The following is a 16,677-nucleotide window of genomic DNA, read 5'->3' as shown; positions in this document are numbered from 1 at the left end:
TTGCCCTCATGCAGCATTAAAGTGATTACTGGGCTGGGAATTCTCCCGGTCACCGCACCTGTGACCAGCCCCCCCCTTTTGATGGTACACTACGGACCTCATTGACCATTCCGTATGCCACTGTGCAGGATCAACTACTTTGGATACTCCATTGTGAGTATTCTCCCAATAAAGACAGCGCTTTTTCTACACGCTTCTCCTTAACTATTCCTATCCACACACTAACTCCATCCATTTCCATTTCCAGTGAGTGTTTTCTCCAATGTGACCTCAATTTTGATGCAGTCTCTTCGTGGATTACCCCGGTTCCAACCTTCCAGGCGCCCATCACTGGGCTTCCGAGCCCTCAACACGCCTGTTCCCTTCCATTTTACCCACAGCCCACTCACTAGGTAATTTCATTTTTTCCTTTTTCTCTTTTAAAGCAATAAGGGCAATTTTATTTCATGAACAGGGCACTGCCCCTATCATGTTTTATTTTTTTTTTTCATGTCTGCTTCCCCACAGGGTCAAGTTGTTGTGAGGTATCTCGCCCTGAGGTAGGCAATCTTCTACTATGTTATGAACTCATGGCCAGACAGGTGGCACCTTTGCCGAAACGTTGTTGTTGATGTCAACTTGAACTTTCTTAGTCCATTACTTTTGTGACACGTGCACGTAGGCAGACCTGTCATTGGAATACAGGAAACAGAGCAAATTTGGACTTTACTATTTTCAGTAAAGGAAATTACAAAAACTTAATTTTGTTGGCTTACAATTAGGCCATTTTTCACCATTTGCAGTCCATGTATCTAGTTTCCACGAGTATTCCCTCTTTTGCAATCAAATTGACAATTGAATTTTCTGTTTGCTTTCTCTCTAAAACCAAACGAATTGATAATTGAACTTTTGTGTGTTTTTGTTCTTTTCTTCTTGACTAACATTTCTAAATTATGAAACCATTTGTGTTTGCAGCTATTTGTTTATTGCATCATGTTTTTTATGTTTTTCATTGTTGATAAACCATTCACATTTAGTCTATTCAAATTTCTCTTTGTGAAATAAACACAATCACTTTTTTACAAACTTGCACTCATTGTTTTCAGAGAACTCTAAAAACAAAATATGTGACACCGATCCCGGTACGCCTTTAGAAATAATTTGTGATTAGAATCCTTGCAAATTCAGTTTATAGCAGTAGGGACCCTCTTGTTATAATAGGATTTCCAGTCCCTTCCCTTACTGCTTTTGGGACATTCCCCCCTCTTTTTTGTATTTTCATATACTTAGCAACCTGTTTGCTTGGGGAATTTGCTTCATAGCTCCTCTAAATAAATGAGAATTCCTGAGAACACATTTCACTTGTGTTTTCTCAGAGGTCGGACTTTTTGCCCTCTCCCTTTGCTGTGGCAGTGACCTCCGCAGGTTCTCTCACGGGGTCTACATCCTTTCCTTTGGGGTCCCATTGGTCAAACAACACGGAATGGCAGAAGCACAAACCTTCAGTTATTCACTCGAACAAACTGCTGAAATTATAGGAGGCCCCTCAATATTTGATCAATCAGGATTCAGTGCGGGAGTGGCCCAATCAACGTGTTGGGATGACATACTGAAACTTAAAAAGAAGAATTTTAGGACAGAACTGCATGGACATTTTCTTCGGGAATATTTAAGAGCAGACACTATTCCGGCAGGTTTAATTGTCCGTAACGAACCTTGTCTATTTTTGACCGATAAGGAATACACAACCACTTTCAGTCACATCGCCATTAAATGTAGTAGGGACCTTATGGTCCTTACAATTACAACTGCTCAGAGACTTGGGGCCGAAATACAGAAAGAGATTGAAAAGGAAGAAAAATTGTTCTTAGAAAATACAGCCATTTCCAATGCCCGTGAACAATTACAAAAAAACAATAACATTTTCGAAGACTTTAAGTCAACCACTCTAAGCAAAAAGACAAAGAAACTACAGTTCGATATACAGGAATTTAAAGTAGATAAAATCGTCCCATATCCAACCGACGAATACATTGAAGCTGCCAAAAAACAGGCTACATCTCAACCAAGGAACACAGGCAGACGTAGGTGGGTATCCTTCTCAAACTCAAGCAGTAGCAGCTCAGACAATCAAGCTAGACAGAACCGGCAACAACAACAAGCCTTCGGGAGTTTCTTACCTCCGCAACCATTTTTACCACCACAGCCTTTTTTAGGCAGAGGTGGGCCAGGAGGCCCATTCTGGGAACAACCATGGTTCCCCCCTTACCAACAACCACGCCGCCTATTTCGGGGACACGCCGTCTGAACAAGTAATTAATCAAATTGATATACCAATGTTTAACTTAGCCAAAATTGACCTTACCCCATCTCAGATTAAAGTCCTTTCGAAAGGGCTTTCATTTGTACCTTCACAACAAACAGATTGGTTCGAAACTGAACTTGAGATCCGCCGGTTTTTGAGGGCAGTGCGCCTCAAGGTCTTTTTCAATGAACAGGGCGAGAACGAGCAAGAAACAGACACAGGCCTACGAGTCCCTTCAACTTTCAAACCACAAGATAATGAAGTTACAAAAGAAATTCTGACATTTGAAAAGTGTGTCTTTCGAGATCTTGACAAACTCAAAACCAAACACAAACCCATCAGACACAAGCTCTCTAAACTAGAAAACTCAGCTCTGACTGAATTATCCAAGAATCCCTCTATCATTATTAAAGGATAGTTCCGGGACTTTTTTTTTATTGTCCCTACGGTTCGGCCATGTGTTTTTAAGCATAACTCGGTAGATCGTAGAAAACTTTCCTATGGACCTTACCCGACTTTTCGTCCATTATCGCACTCGAAATCAGCCGCCATTTTCTGATAATCCTATCATTTCCCCCCATCGACCTGGCTCACCTGCTTTTGCGGCACTAAATCAAATCCCCCGCCCCTGAGCCTGACATCAGCAGACGCGTACCGTCCATTTCCCAACGCCAAAGCACGTTTCGTGTCAACAATCGCTGTGCCTCAGCTAATGAAGTGTCGCCATGGAAATGGCAGGACGCCTCTTTCCTCAATAAGTATAAACACACCGTTTCACAACACACAGCAGCAGATTTTCGATTCCATTATTCTCTCTGTGTTACTTTGAGTATTCTGTGACTCGTTTCTGTGCTCTGGTCAGCTACCTTCGTCGCTTCTAGGCCTTGTGAACACCTGTACCATCTCTGTAAATTATTTTACTTTCTTTACCACACAATGGCTTCAATAATGCCGTATATGTACGAGCCCGAGTACACCGAGCCGGAACTACTGGAAAGGCAAGCACGCGAAAACGATGGGGATTCGGACGGCAGTTGGGAGGACCAGTCAACGGATGAAGAGCCTGGACCATGTCGCATGGACGGTGTCTCCACCTGGTGCACGTGCAATCGGTGCGAGCTAATGCCAACTGAGGAGGAGAACTGCTGCTGCTGTGAAAATTCCGGGTGCTTGGCCTACATTTCGGAAGGCGAGCCAAGTCCGCAATGCATCACCGAGCTGCCAGAGTTCAGGGAAGCCTGCCTCTCACGGACCGTGTTGAGGATGATGATGGTGCTTATGCACGAACTTCGCGGCACTGTTCGTCCGCGTAATCCGAGTAACGAGTAAGTATACTCTGGTTGTGATGTCAGTGATGCCACTACTATGTCATGGTCGTCTCCCACATATAAAATTACATCGACATATCATTCGAATGCATGTTAATTGGTTCCATATTGTGCATTTTCTAGATAGAATTTTTTTCAAAGCAGAATGACATTTTTTACCTGAATCGACAGTGATAAGAAAGTTTTGTCATTGTAATACAGTTTGCATCTTTCATTTTCACAGGTGGTACAGGCTGGTGGCCTATCGTTGCTTCACTTGGTGGCTTCACGGGAGGCTCGGACACCGCGTTCGGAGAGTAATACCCGCCTGTGCGGTACTTGCCATTAGACAACATTTCCCCAGCGACAGTGGACAATACCGCGGATTTTCCCTGGATGTGCTGCAACCGGAACTTTACAATGTGTAATGTTTATTATTTATGTTCAATTGAAATTAAGATCTAAAATAAAACCCAACATATATTTTAACAATGGTTGTTTTGATTTTTTAAATGAATCTAGTGTGTCTCCATTGAATAGTCTTCCTGTGCCTTGTCTTGTCACACCACATGTCTCCGGCCAGCATCCTCCCTCACGCTGGCCGCCCACCTTCAATCCACATAACCGTTGAACCCGGTAAATAATCAATATGGTTGATCATAATAAATCATCCTTTTGGGCACCGGGTACAGAGATGACCCCCTCTGGCCCGTGCCGCCTTGCCACCACAGGCCAGCCTGCTGCTGACTAACTGCCTAGGCATCCAGGGTCTCCAGGGTGAACTGCACCCATATATTCTCCTGGGAGGGTGAGGTATTTATACACTCACCCCCCTGCCTTCCATGTACTAGATCCTGCAGCCTGCCTCTTACATGCAAGTTAGATGGCCTCTCCTTGGTGAGGCCCTGTGGCAAACGAGTCTTGTCTGCACGACCACCGCCCCAATCCACCCCCCGCCCTATCAAAGGCAGTTCGCTCCGGGGTACTTGCGCTGGCAAGTGGAGCTGTCAGGGAGCGATAAAGGCCAAGAGGTGCCAAAGACCATGAACACTTCAAAGTGGTCTATAGAGCATGGGTTGTTGTTCCCATGTCTACCTCCAGACCCCGTGTCTCCTGCCAAGCATCCCCCCTCACGCTGGACGGCCCCCTGCAATCCGCATAATGCCACGACATATAGACGTCATTCATTCACAAACACACCCCTGTTTCGAATTCTTTATAACCCACTTCATATTTCTAATGAGAACTTCTTTGCGCTTTGCTAGTCAACCCGTGAAGGTGCTGGTTATCTGCTCTTCGTCTCTGTGAACTTCCGTGACCACTTCGAGGAAACTCGTCAGTTTGCAACCTGTGAACTGCTCCCTGTTCTACGACAAGAAACTACTCTGATCCCTGCATCCAAGTGTTTGTTCGTCAAGGTAAGGCCATGTACCATAATCATTTTGCGTCCAATTTCTTTTCGTTCAAGACAGAACATGCAAGGAACTAGTCACATGTTCTGAGTTTAGTCAAATTATTTTTCTATTTTTTTAAAGTTATTCAAATACTTATCCGCATGTGAATAACGTGTATAGTTCCAAGAACCAAAACAAACCTTGCATTGAACCTTTTATGTGTCATTTAATTTTTTAACACATTGGTATTCATTGAGAATTGTTGATCTTTACTTTTCAGAACTTTCCACAATGCCTGCCTGTTCCATTGGCGGTTGCCCTTCGAAGACCCATAATAAATCTGAAGGTACTATAATGCATGTTTTCCCTAAGACTATAGATCAGATAAGAGAATGGGTCCGATATTGCGGATATCCACCGTCTGAGCTTGAAAGTAGAGTCCTAGAAGTCTTTGGGGACAAGAGGGGTGATCGATACCGCATCTGCAGCAGGCACTTTAGCTCAGACATGTACTCCACATCATTGCTAATAAAGAAGAACACACCGCGAGCGAGGCGAAAATTGCTCTCAACCGCTATTCCCACTCTATTCGTCCACATGCCTCCACTGGTGAGTCAAGTTTACGTATTTATCTCTCGGCCTTGCGGTAGTGTGTAGCATTAGCTAACAATAATTTCCCCATTTATGTATCCACTCAATATGAAGGCGGAAGATTCTCCATCCGTGTCGTTATTGCAGTCATCAGCCACTTCAAGCGCCTATCGGGTAATCTTACTTGGCTATTCTGCCACTGACTTGTTTTAGGCATGTAAATCAATAGTTTTAATTTATCGTGTAATTATTTTACCTAATGGTACACCCTTGTACTCGTCCTCTAGTCTTTGTTTTCAGTTATAATTATTGTTATCCAAAATAATGCAAGTACTGTCTTTCAGGGAGATGCTGAGGAGTCCAACGCTTTGATGACAACCGTTGATGTCACTCAGATGCTCGAGGTACCTTTCCGGACAGTTCCATCGATGGAGATCATCAGATCTTGCATTCTTGTAGCGTGATTGTTACACACAATGTTTCTTTCGTTTTTAGCCATTGATATGTCCTTCTGTCGTCGCCCTCCTATGTGTCTTCTTTTTTCAATATTGTGTTCATTACTAATGAAAGTCCTATGTTTCAGGGAGTCGATGGAGCATTAGTCCAAGAAGAAGGGGGAGCATGCAGTTACGGGTCGGCGCAACAGCTTGCAGAAGTGTGCACCGCAGTTACATCGTCCCTTGATGTTCTTATGCATTTCGAGGTATGGATACTGACAGTTCGATCAATCGAAATCATATGACGTGATTACATCCGCTATACTTCCTTCTTTATTAACGCAAGTACTATGTTTCAGGGAGATGACAGAGCTTCTTCTACAAGAACATCACCCCTAGTAGTTGATGCAGATTTCTGGGTGGTGACACTTCCAACGATCGAGCAAATCAAATCATATTTAGATATCCATTATTTATTTTAGACAACTGATCATTTGTGCAGGTCTATTTAGATGAGCCGTTGACGCCTGCACAAAGTTTATGTTCTTTTTAACAAAATAGAAAACCATACTAATGCAATTACTGTGTTTCAGGGAGTTACTGAAGCATCATCTTCAATAATATCATCAATGGAAGTCTATGAGGAGCCGGAGGTATGGATCTTGACAGTTCCATCTAACTAGATCAACAATGCGTGAATAATTGTCGTTTGAATGTTCTACACAAAGCGTTCATTCGTGTTTTGCTATTGAGATGTACGTGGGTATTGGTCCCCAAGTACATTTTGTGTTTTCGATATTATTATACATACTAATGAAAGTTATATGTTTCAGGGAGTCGATGGAGCGTCAGTGCGTGATGGATGTGCTTATCATGAAAATATAGTCGTTGCAGCGCAAGAGGAAGTGGAGACATGCACACACGAGTCGGAGCAACAGCGTCCCGATGTTGAAGTTCGAGGCAAGAAAGTTTCAAAGAAAAGAAAGCAAAAGAAGGTTAGTGTCCTGGTCACTATATTATGTTGTTTTTCACTGTTAATAGTTCAATACTGTAAGTTGTGTTTAAACTGAACATCCCTTTTCCAATCTGTCCTCTAGTTGCGAGTGGGTGTACGAACTAGATCTACACAGACAGTGAAGCGAACGAGAGATGTTGCTTGTCAAACCTTTTGGCAGGGACTTGAGACTGGAGATGCATCGTGCCAATGGGAAGAATATGAAGTGATTGACAACGGAGCTATACCACATCCAGCCATTGATAGTGAATGTCCTCCTGGTAGTTCGGATGCAGTCAGAGATCAATTCACAGAATCCACACCCGCAAAAACTAAGACCGCGAGAAAGTTGAAGAAATTGTTTTATTCACCCATCGCCGGAGAAGGAATAGATGTTGCAATGGAAGAGAATGAAGTGGACGACAATGAAACACCATCAATATCACTGAACATAGCGGAAGACGATATCAGAGATTCTACCTTTCATGTGAGTGACATGTCCTCAACGTTACAGGCCGAACCAGCTGGGATGCAGTGACAGTATAAGGAAAGAGGCCAAATTCATTGTATTCGATAGTTGTTTGATTGATATTATTATTCGGATGAAATGTGGGCATTCGGTTGGTGGGGAAGTATGTGGGGAGCCATTGATTAATGTGACTCGTGCAATTCGAGGCACTAACCTTAAAATACATTCCACCTGTACAAAATATCATCCTTTCTCATGGTCTGCACAACCCATGCTGGGGCAACTGCCAGCAGGCAATCTACTTTGTGCAGCGGCTGCACTTTTTAGTGGTTCAAGTTTTAAAAAGTTAGAGTCTTTCTTTCAGTTTGTGGGAATCCATTTCATTGCGTAAACTCAGTTCTACAAATACCAAACCGATTATCTATTTCCAGCCATTAGCGAAGCTTGGAGAATGGAAAAAATGTCTATTGATAGTACATTCGCGGGCAAACGGTTCAGGCTAGCCGGTGGTGGACAGTGCGACAGCCCAGGATTTTCAGCCAAGTACTGCACCTACCACTTTCAGGACATGGAAAGTAAGAATATTGTGAGTTCGGTGGTCGTGCAGGGGTCACAAAGTGCATCCTCAGTGGCCATGGAGAAAGTTGGCTTTGTAGCATCATTGCAAGAACTACAATCGCGGGGAATGGTGATCGACCCGATAGCCACGGACAGACACGTTTCAATTGCCAAGACAATGAGAGAAGAGTACAAAAATATAAATCAACAATTTGATGTTTGGCATCTTGCAAAAACAATCAATAAAAAAATGTCGGCTGCAGGTAAAAAAAAAGATATGCAAGGTATTTCACAGTGGTCCAAGTCAATCAGCAACCATCTTTGGTGGAGCTCAAAAACATGTGGAGGGTCGTTGGAAATTCTACTGGAAAAATGGCGGTCAGTAATGCTACACTGTAGCAACGTTCACCGCTGGACCACAAACCAACATTTCCACAATTGTGAACATGGCCATTTGTCCGCAGAGGAGGCACGGAAGAAGAAGTGGTTGATTCCTTCATCACCCACTCACAAAGCCATTGAAAAGATTGTATTTGATAAAACTATAACAAGAGATTTGAGGGGACTCACGGAATTCTGCCACACAGGAGATTTGGAGGTGTTCCACAATATGTGCCTAAAGTACAGGTCAAAACGATTGCATTTTGGCATGGAGGGCATGATAAATCGGACTCTTCTCGCGGTCTTGGCACATAACCATAATGTTGGCAGTCAACAAAGTAGGACGACCGGAACTTTAGGGACGCTTCGCTACAATAAGGCCTTCACTAAAAGAAGTAAACAATGGGTGATCAAACCAGTGTTTGAGGATATGCAATATGAGTTTATTGAGAGACTTATTGTTGACGTCCTAGATAGGCACATAAATGGAGTTGTGAACGAACCAGTGCAGGGGACAACTGCATTGCCACCCAACATTGCCTCTGTTCCATGTCCACCTAAAGCAGAGCTCATTGAGAAATACACATCACGGTTTAAATGATTGTAATTTGATTGTCTGTTCTCTCGAGTCTCCTCATGTTGCAGGCCCATTGAATATGTGTATCTATGTAATGTGTAAATAAAAGTGATTGCTCAGTGTACATGCAATGTGTCTATCCAACCTTGTTCATTTGCGCATTAAATTAAACCAAACAGTAATATAAATCATTTTTCAAAAAATATAGAATGTCTCTGTATTTATGGTTCTCTGGGGCTGCAAAGCACGCAGACAAAATGCAAAGATGGAGTGTAAATTTCAAGTCCTGTGAGATGGCCTTACACTGAATGTAGCTAACTAGGAATGTGTGCTCGTTCAAAGTGAAGGTCAGCTGCTTTGATTTTTTGCTCGGGTGCCGGAATGGCCCACGACTCAGTATAAGGTTCTATTGTTATTTGACCTTGACAGGCCGGGACCATCCCGAAAGACTTCTTTTTGGGGGTGTGGTGCAATAACGTAAGAAACGATAATGAATACAATTTCAGAAAAGATAGCCATTTAATGTTCGTTCATTAGAAGAAATAACGTCGGCATAGAAGGAGTGGTATTTCGGGGCTGCCCTACGCACAGACACAATGGAAAATGCAAATATAATGTAAGTAACTCTTTAGATGAGTTGATACCGCAATTTAATTACTATACAGTAGCTTTAAAGACGGGTTAAGTTGTACTTGTTCGTTCTATGTGGCATATTGTTTTGTACCGCGCACTATCTTGAGGAGAACCATCTCCTTTTACGGAAGCACCTCAAAACCTTCCTCTTCGCTTCTGCTTTCTCTCTCCCTCTCCCCTGCTACAACTGGTCCACTGTCTGCGACCTCGGTCCTGGGCCCTTCCACTCTCCACCTGCACTGCCTCCCTGTCAACCCCTGTTGTGTATAGGCGCGTTGCAAATGCCATATTATATCATATCAGTGACGAAGTGGTCCACTGGCGCTCAGGCGGCTCTGAAAAAGGCAGAGGAGAGGGGGTGGGTTACTGGAAATTATGTATAATACCCAGTTGCACTGTCCTAGCTATGAAATAATTTCCCGACCTAATATATAAAATGAATAATTTTAATAAAGATCTGATGGTGAGACTAATTTCATTTTTTATATTTTTCAAACAGGTACATCCTTCATTATTGTATGTGTCACGAGTACCAGACACCGGCTGATGGCTTTTTCAACCGCCAGCTGCTTCTCCGCGTGAACAACGTTACCACCCTGACCATTTTATGGGACGATCGCCAAGTACAAGTATGCCCTTACGCGGTACTAACGGCTAGATGCAACATACAGACCGCTGTGGTGGCCTAGTGCCTCGTTGTTGGAACAGCCATGCGATTATCAGTGCAACCGAAGAGCTTATTTTATCGTAAACCAACACCCTGTGTACTGCACACGAACATCGCTTGCCTCAAGACGAACTATTTTGGATCGAGAGCAAAGAAAAATGCAAATCGCTGAATATTCTCTAAACATTTGATGTCCAATAAATGTACTTTGCCAAATGTACAATCTTGCCGTTTGCTTTTAAACCACAGTTTCATATTCCGAATTGTGGCGCTGTATTGTGAGATGATCTAAGACCCTGTGTACAGCAAAGGAACATTGCGTGCCTCAAAACGAACTTTTTGGAACGTGAGCAAATAAAAATGAAAATCGCTGAATATTCTCAAAACATTTGATGTCAAATAAATGTACTTTACCAAATTTACAATCTTGCGGTTTGATTTAAAAGTACAGTTTCATATTCCGAATTGTGGCGCGCTGTGTTGTGAGCTAATCTGTGTTGATTTCCGGGTTCTGTGTGGAGTCGCGTAGAAGACGCCTGGGCGCGTTTGCCTACGCAGCACAGTCACGTCACGGATAGAGGCGGGGAATATGAATGTTTTGATAAAGTCTGTTTCAGGGGCGGGGGATTTGATTTAGTGCCGCAAAAGCAGGTGAGCCAGGTCGATGGGGGGGAAATGATAGGATTATCAGAAAATGGCGGCTGATTTCGAGTGCGATAATGGACGAAAAGTCGGGTAAGGTCCATAGGAAAGTTTTCTACGATCTACCAAGTTATGCTTAAAAACACATGGCCGAACCGTAGGGACAATAAAAAAAAAGTCCCGGAACTATCCTTTAAACCTGCTGATAAGGGAGGTGGAATTGTTGTGATGTCTAAAACCCAATATATATCCATGATGGATGCTTTATTACAAGATGATGTCAGCTAAAAAAAACTTAGAAAAGATCCTACTTGCGACATCAGCACTGAGATTAAGAGCGTAGTACAATTCGCTCTAGACCGTAAATGGATCACAGAAAAAGAATCTAAATTTCTTATCACTAGTCAAAATCGCATTCCAACTATGTATGCGTTACCCAAGATACACAAGAATTCGGAAAACCCACCAGGGAGACCAATTGTGTCCGGCTGCGGTTCCATATTAGAACCCTTGAGCAAATTTATCGACACATTTTTGAAACCCATCAGTGTCAAAACCGAAACCTATCTTAGAGACACGACTGACACCATTACGATCTTTGAAAATCTTGAGTTTGACAGCACAACTCAATTGCTGGTAACGATGGATATTCAATCTCTTTACACCAGCATACCGCAGGACCAGGCCATTGAGTGTATGCGAGAAGTTCTCCTGGAGTATGATACCCAGGATCGTGTTCCGCACAACTTCATCCTGGAACATGGCTATAGCCTTAAACAAAAACTACTTTGAATTTAATGGCCAATTGTTCTTACAAACAAAGGGCACGGCAATGGGGGCCGCCTTTGCGCCCAGTTTAGCAATACTCTTTATGTTTAAATTTGAATCCCTCCATATCTTATCCCAAACCAATCCCTTTCGTTATTTCATAACGAAATGGAAAAGGTACATTGATGATATCATCTTCATCTGGACCGGATCTAAAGCTGACTTAACACTTTTTCACAACTGGTTGAACAATGTGGATCCTAACATTAATTTCACCATGGAATCCAGCAATATCCAAATTGCGTTTCTAGACCTCAGGAAAATTGAACTGTTCCCTATATCGCAAAACAACAGCCCGAAATACTCTCTTACATTATTCTAGCAACCATCCCCGGCACCTCCGGGACAATTTACCTTATGGACAGTTTCTCCGTATACGGAGGAACTGTTCTAACCTACATGATTTCTATGAACAATCAGACGAACTGAGCAGTCGCTTAAAAGAGAGAGGGTATCCCAAAAGATTGATCACTCAGGCATTCAAAAGGGCCCGGTTTACTGATCGGGATATTTTGCTTACGACCAAACAAAACCCCAATTCTAAATCCGATATCAACAACACACAAATGACATGTGTATTAACTCATGGGCCTCAAACCTTTGAGATAAAAAAACTTATCTCGAAATATTGGCCAATTGTTAAAATCAGCCTGCCCGAAGTGCCCCCACCACGTTTTGCTTTCAAGAGGGCCAGCAACATCCGCGACAAACTTGTCCATTCCTCTCTGAAAAAAGACTCACCCAGAATGGGACTTTGGGACCTTAGGATCACTGTAGGTCATTTTCCGTGTGGATCCTGTTCTGTTTGCCAATTCACTAGAAAACTAAAGGAGTTCAAAATTGGGTAAAAAACTTGGACTCTCTCCACTATGACAAACTGTAAAACGAAACAGGCAGTGTATTGTATTCAATGTCCCTGCGGACTTCGCTATGTCGGTCAAACCTCTCGACCTGTTCACATTAGAATCTCAGAGCATCGCTCGAGAATCAGGTGCAGAACAGCATCTGCACCTCTGGTTAGTCACTACCTTGAACTACAACATTCCACCAACGATATATTCTGGTGGATCTTGGACGTGGTAACGAATACCCCAAATGTGTCTCAATGTTTCCTTCAGATGGAGGCTCGATGGATTTATCGCTTATCCACCCACACAAGCGGACTTAATGAAGATTTTATTCCAATCTAAGTCACTGTTGCTTCCTTTTCATTCATTTCTCTGCTTTGTGCTCCATTCCCTATCAACATAATCACAGTCTGGGAATCCCATTCCCTATCAACATAATCATAGTCTGGGAACCCCATCCACACTCATTTTGTTTCTTCGATTCATTAGCTTTCTTCATTGTGCTTTTTATCCCAGGGTTATGCACGGCGCTTGAATGGGGCCTCTCGCATCCATTGCATTCTATGCATCCATTTGTGGCTTATTCCACCCTTTCAATTAATTTAGGCAGGTCTGCTAGAATCCCTCATTCACTTGTTAGTCACGATCCAGACGTGATTTTTTTTGCTTACTCACCTGTATTCAGGCTAATCCACCAGCGCCAGTTATGCTCGCTCACGCTTTTTCTTTCCGGCGTTCTGCAACATGACTCAGCGTTCCAGCAACAGCCGCCGTGTAGTCAGTTCCAAACCCAACCATTTGATCCATGCACAGGCACGGCAACCCTCAGCGAATCACCCCGCTCCCTCTCGCGAACAGTCTTGTAACTCAGAGTTACAGGAGCAGCCGTCACAAAGGCATTTTTACTCCCACCCTTGTGATTGACAGGGAGGCACGGCTATCCCTAGCCAATCCGTGCGCTCCCTAGACCAAGCTTCAATGGGACAAGGCCACACGGCCACAAGCCTCTGCTGCCACCGACAGCGTACACACGCACATTTCTAAAAGCCTCATTAGAGCTCCATTAGCAGCAGTGAAACAGGAGCTTCCGGGCTTACGCGATTTCAGTTGTTATTCAGGTAAGACGCCGTGAGTCACGGACTGTCTCTCACAGCATACAACAACTGCCGACACTTAAGCCATATCTTTGTAGCTGAATGCATTCAGCATTATCTTTTTGCCTCCATTTCTCTTTTCTTAGAGGCAGCACCTAGCGCCTTTTCCATGCAACTGTGAGGGTGACTAAACGGCGGTCTTTGCCCTCATGCAGCATTAAAGTGATTACTGGGCTGGGAATTCTCCCGGTCACCGCGCCTGTGACCAGCTCCCCCTTTTGATGGTACACTACGGACCTCATTGACCATTCCGTATGCCACCCTTCCAGGCGCCCATCACTGGGCTTCCGAGCCCTCGACACGCCTGTTCCCTTCCATCTTACCCACAGCCCACCCACTAGGTAATTTCCTTTTTCCTTTTTCTCTTTTAAAGCAATAAGGGCAATTTTATTTCATGAACAGGGCACTGCCCCTATCATGTTTTATGCATTCTTTTCATGCCTGCTTCCCCACAGGGTCAAGTTGTTGTGAGGTAACTCGCCCTGAGGAAGGCAATCTTCTACTATGTTATGAACTCATGGCCAGACAGGTGGCACCTTTGCCGAAACGTTGTTTGATGATGTCAACTTGAACTTTCTTAGTCCATTATTTTTGTGACACGTACACGAAGGCAGACCTGTTATTGGAATACAGGAAACAGAGCAAATTTGGACTTTACTATTTTCAGTAAAGGAATTTACAAAAACTTAATTTTGTTGGCTTACAATTAGGCCATTTTTCACCATTTGCAGTCCATGCATCTAGTTTCCACGAGTATTCCCTCTTTTGCAATCAAATTGACAATTGAATTTTCTGTTTGCTTTCTCTCTAAAACCAAACAAATTGATAATTGAACTATTGTGTGTTTTTGTTCTTTTCTTCATGACTAACATTTCTAATGTTTTTATGTTTTTCATTATGTTTTTCATTGTTGATAAACCATTCACATTTAGTCTATTCAGATTTCTCTTTGTGAAATAAACACAAAAACTTTTTTACAAACTTGCCCTCATTGTTTTCAGAGAACTCTAAAAAAAATATGTGGTACCGATCCCGGTACGCCTTTAGAAATAATTTGTTATTAGAATCCTTGCAAATTCAGTTTATAGCAGTAGGGACCCTCTTGTTATAATAGGATTTCCAGTCCCTTCCCTTACTGCTTTTGGGACATTCCCCCCTCTTTTTTCATACGGTACGCATACCAGCTCACTTCTGCTGTTCCACCAAGTGCACAATTTCCTCTGCAACCATTGTGTGCTACTCACCAACTGCAAAAGCATGCACAGTAAGAACTGCATTGCTGTATTATAACATGGAGGCTGTGATTGAGGCCTACACTGTTGGGTGCATGGCCTCTGGCCATGCACCCAACAGTCTAGGCCCAGGCCACAGTCGCCACATCATAACAGAGCCATGCAGGCGAACAGTTACGCATATGTCAAATATCGCAAAGCCAACATACACATCAGCACTTCCACCCAACCGCCACACCATAAAGCAGAGACGCAACGACATGTGTTCCACTTACCGTAATGCAGCAACATACCAGTGTGTTGTGCACCGCTACCCACTTCCAATCAGAAACCTTACAAGCATGCCAACCAAAAAAGACAGTCTTCACAGTTTTCAGCCTGCTTCCACCACTGCAGTACGTGCATAGAAGCAATGGTGCATACTGCGTGGCAACACTTAGTAATCTGTGCAATGGACACTACACAAGCATATACAAGAAACATTTGCACCGGGACATCTTCCATATGTATGCTACATGAAACCAACATTGTTTACGCTGCAGCCAAATGAGACACAAAGAGCAGCAATGTGGCACCTATTTTGACCCTCCCTTTTGAACCACTGCATATAATTTTCTGTAGAACAGCTGTAGGCATGTAACCAACGGCCTACGGACTTACCTCACACAGCACACCATAGTACACGCTATGTGTACATCGTCATGTGTCGTGCAATACGTTTCCACTGGGAAACCATTGGGTCCTGGGGTTTTCCCGTTTTTGAGTTGGGATAGGGCTGCTGCCAGCTCTTCTTCTGTGATCTCTGTTTCTAGGTTCATTCTTTGTGTGTCATCTAGGCTAGGAACGGAAGGTAATAACCCTCGCACAAACTTATCAACAAACAATCTCTTCCCGGGTTCAGTGCTTAGATATTGACCACTAAAATCTGCAAATACTTCTTCAAATCAATAAAAATAATCAGTCGTTCCTTCCTCTTTGCCCTGCAAACAAGCAGTCAATTTATCCCAAACTATTCTCTTTTCAGGCACCAAAGTTTTCAATTTCTCTACTATTCACGATGGTAAAGCCAACATGATCTGCGGTGGCTTCTCTCCAGCCTTTCTCTCACTTTCAATTCTAGTCAAATTCTACCATGTTTCGCCTAACATCGGCATGTCACTTATATTTCTAACCTGTTTCCATATGTCTACAGGAAGAATCACGGGAAACAATAAATCAATGTCACTCAATGTAAAAACAGATGAATTCAAAACAGATTCAATTTCCTTATAGAATCCTGCCGGGTTTTTCCTAATATCAGTGAACGTCTGCTTTATAGTATTTACTTCTTGCCTAGAAAAAGGGACATGTACAAACTGCGATATAATGAGCTACTATCGTTCACACTGGAGTTCCTCCAGAGGCAGCAACCTCTACTTTCGGGACAAACGTGGGAGGCACCTCCCTCATGGGTAATTGCAAACTAGGCGATTCTACATTTGTTCGTCTATTAAGCAGCAAAGCTAAATCAAGTGAAAAAACTGTCGTTCCAGTTTCAGACGAAAATGCTCTTTTATAAATTGTCATTAGATCAGCAGGACAACATATCTTATTCTTCATACATTCATCTTGTAAGTACTATACCATAACCTGTAATACCTTTCTCTGCATTTCTGGTGTATACTGACTAAACGTATCATGC

This window comes from Ambystoma mexicanum, chromosome 7q, assembly GCF_040938575.1.
Source record: "Ambystoma mexicanum isolate Mex_15411 chromosome 7q, UKY_AmexF1_1, whole genome shotgun sequence".
NCBI lineage: Eukaryota > Metazoa > Chordata > Amphibia > Caudata > Ambystomatidae > Ambystoma > Ambystoma mexicanum.
Note: the sequence above shows the minus strand (reverse complement) of the source record.